We start from the raw sequence: 4,080 nt of genomic DNA on the forward strand, positions 1-4,080 counted from the left end.
TTTTCTCTATTTTTAATGTCATTTAGTATGCTATAGTATATATCCTATAACATCAAAAATCAGCATGAAAGTGTACTATTAATATACTATGGTTTAATTCATGAAAGTGTAATATCCATTAGTGTACATGAAAGTATGAAAACATAGATTAGCCTATCAAATAATTGTGTATGTGTGCCTGTGTGCAAGGTAAGAAGAAGAAAAAATATAAAAAAACACCATCTCTCGTGATGTAAGTCTCAGAATCGCAAGGCAAGAAGAAGGGGGAAAAATCGAGAGAACTACTGGCTGTAATAAATCCCTCCACCCCACCCCCCATTCTGTCTCTCGACTCTCTCCCTGTCCCTGTGTGTGTAATTGTGTATGTGTGGCTGTGTGCAGGGCAAGAAGAAGATAAAAAAAAAACACCTTCTCTTTTTATGTGCAAGCTGCAATCGCAAGGCAAGAAGAAGAAACAAAAACCGAGAGGTCTATGAATGTGTGCAAGCCTCGCAATGCAAGGCAAGAAGAAGAAAAAGGAAAAAAAAAAAAAACTGAGAGGTCTACACTGTGTGCAAAACTCGCAACTAGCAAGAAGAAGCAAGAAGAAGAAGAACTGACGGAGAAAGTTTTGAAGAAGCAAGATGAAAGAAGAAGAAGAAGAAGAAGAAGGATCGCAGTCACTGGAGGACTGGGAGGAGATTGGAGAAGAAGAAGAACCAAATAAATAAAAAATAAAAAATTACTTACCTGGAGGTTGCCAGAGGGGTTCGAACTTGCCGAGAGTGGCAAACTTGCAGCTTCATTTCTTCTTCTTCTTCTTCTTCTTCTTCTTCTTCTTCTTCTTCGTCTTCTTGACTCCTTCAGTCTCCAGACGTCTCACGAAGTCTCTCTTCTGTCTCGACAAACTTTGCGATTTCTAAAATCCCCAAATTTCAATTCCAATTAGGGATTTAGGGAATACTACTAAAGTGTACTGTTTAATCTTTAATGGTTTTAATTTTTAATGTTAATGTGACCAATACAAATGAAGGAAAAAGCATTTAAGCTTTTAAATGGTTTTAAAAAAAAAATTTAAAACCTAAGTTTTTTAAACTAATATCGACCAATATGCCCATATATCGTGATATGGCGTCCGTACGCCATATCGGTCGATATTTATACATTAGCCATGTCGAAGGTCAATATGCCAGTTTCTCCAGCGCCAGGACGCCATGGCGACACCATGACAACTATGGTTTCAATTATGTAGCAGTCCATGGACAAACTCTCTTTTGGACCAATTCCCATGTAAGAATAAAATTAAGCTATATACAATTATAACAATTCCCATGTTATACTTACATGCTCATTGAACCATTTTGGAAACTCCTTAGCATGCTTCGTCCTTACCAAAAGTGAACGAGATTTCTGACCCATTGACCTTTGGATTTGCGTATAGTGGAGCCTATATAGTGTGTGAAGAATCTATTATGTACTAATACTTTCTCATATGCATATAGATTATAAAATTTGATCAAGTGAAAACATAGTTTATATATAACACTTACTCTCGATATTCTTGTAATCCATCATAGTTCTTCAACACGTACCAATGTGCCTGCTCCCTTTCTATAGGGTCTAGTCGTATCATATCGCACTTCCCTAGCGGCCTACATCCGGTTGAGAATATAGAGGATGGATCATATACTTCTAGTGACCCAGCATTTCTAAGGGGTCTAGTTGCCCTTGTTTCCACACCTTCAAAGTATCTAAAGAAAAAGGTCAAATACTCATCCGCAATGTATCCTTCTGCTATTGATCCCTCTAACCGACTAGAATTGCGCACGTAGTCTTTAAGTTGTTTAAAGAACCTAAACAAGTAGCAAAAAAATGATTAATTCCTTTAAACATATTCAGAAACCTATATGAGTAGCCTTACTGTTTAAGACAAAAAGGACGTTCACATTCACCTTTCTATTGGATACATCCAACGGTATTGTACTGGACCAGCCAAGCTAGCTTCATTGGCTAAATGAACAATTAGGTGTACCATAACATCAAAGAATGCAAATGGGAAAAGCCTTTCCAGCTTGCAAAGTGTTAAAACAAACTTTCACCAAGCCTCTTAAAATCTTCCTCCTTTCCAACTTTGCTACACAAATCCCGAAAAAAGGTACATACTTCTATCAATACAATGCTAACATTTTTTGGCAAAACGCCACGCAATGCAACAGGAAGAAGTTGTTGCATCATAATATGACAATCGTGGCTCTTCATTCCTGAAATGTTACGTTCTAGCACACACCGTGAAATATTACTACAAAGCCCATCTGGAACCTTCACACTCCTTAAAATTGTGCAGAACAATTCTTTGTCAATGATAGACATTGTGTAGCATGCCGGAGGTATAAACAATTTATTTTTGCCTTCAATGACCTTTGGTTGAAGATCTGGTTGTATTTTCATTTCTCTCAAATCTAGACGTGCATTCACATTATCCTTTGATTTTTCTTTTAGATCCAACAACGTACAAATGATACTTTCACAAACGTTCTTCTCAATATGCATCACGTCTAAATTGTGACGAATTAGATTATATTTCCAATACGACAAGTCAAAGAATATACTCTTCTTCTTCCAATTATGTGGAAGCTTTGGTTGTTTTAACCGCCTTCGCCTCTTCTTCCCATTCTTTTTATTATTTTCTGTTTCATCATTTTCTTTTCCAAATGGGGGAAATTGAACACCTTGCAACTGTTCCAATATGTTGTTCCCCGATAATGGCTTTGGCTGGAGTCCATATTCCTCATGGCCATCGAAATTCATTTTATCACGTCGAAATCTGTGATCTTGGGGAAGGAATCGGCGATGACCCAAATAACAGTGTTTCCTACCATACTTCAGCCAACGAAAAGAAGTCTCGCTGTTGCAACATGGACAACCTAAAGCGCCTTTAGTACTCCAACCGGCAAGGACTACATAAGCTGAAAAATCGTTAATAGTCCATAACAAGCATGTTTTTAGCACAAATTTCTCCTTATATGCATCATAAGTCTCAACTCCATTGTACCATCATTCTTTCAACTCTTCTATCAATGGCTGCAAATATATATCTATATCATTCCCAGGCTGCTGAGGTCCAGGAATAAGCAAAGAAAAATGAAGTCGGGTTTCATACACATTCATGATGGCAAATTGTAAGGCATCACCAATACAGGCCATGTGCTATGCTTTAAGCTCATCAACTTGAATGGGTTGAATCCAACACTTGCTAACCCAAGTCTGATATTACAAGGCTCCTCACTAAAAGCCGAATACAACTTATCCAACGCCTTCCATGCTTGCCCGTCAGCTAGGTGTTGTAGCCTTTGGTCATCTAAACGATCATCTTGATGCCATCTCATATTTAATGAGGTTTTAGACGACATGTACAACCTTTGCAATCTTGGGATCAAAGGAAAATGGCGTAATGTCTAAGCCGGGATTTTCTTATCCTCATATGTATATCTTGATGTGCCACATTTGTAACAAGACGTGGCTTTGTCTGCTTCCTTCCAATATAACGTACAATCATTTCGACAAACATCAATCTTGTTATAAATGAGCCCCAAATCCTTGATAATTTTTTTTATTTCGTATATATTCTTTGGCAACGTATTTGGCTCAGGAAGTGCCTCTTGCAACAAGTCTAAAAGCATTGATAATGCTTTGTCGGTCATTTTACAAAGGCACTTTATATGATAAAGATGAAGAATGAAGGACAATCTAGTAAATTTTACACACCCTGGATACTCTTTTCCTGCATCTTCAATCAATCGCTCAAATTTATCTGCCTCTATACTTGCCCCATCTGTACGATCATTTATATCCCAATCTTCAACGTCTTCTTTAGCATTTCTTCCCCGCAGCTCATCTAATATGGTGTGTGTAACATCATTTGTTTCACTTTCATCTTGTACTGCAGTGTTAACACGGTGATGTGTTTGTGATGATGTACCTTCCCCATGGAAAATCATTTCGTATAATTTCATAAAATTCCATCACAAATCAAATGTTCTAACACTTCATTTCTATTCATCCACAGTTGATTTACACACTTTACACATGGGCATAAGATCT

Source organism: Telopea speciosissima, chromosome 11 (assembly GCF_018873765.1).
Source record: "Telopea speciosissima isolate NSW1024214 ecotype Mountain lineage chromosome 11, Tspe_v1, whole genome shotgun sequence".
NCBI classification, from domain to species: domain Eukaryota; kingdom Viridiplantae; phylum Streptophyta; class Magnoliopsida; order Proteales; family Proteaceae; genus Telopea; species Telopea speciosissima.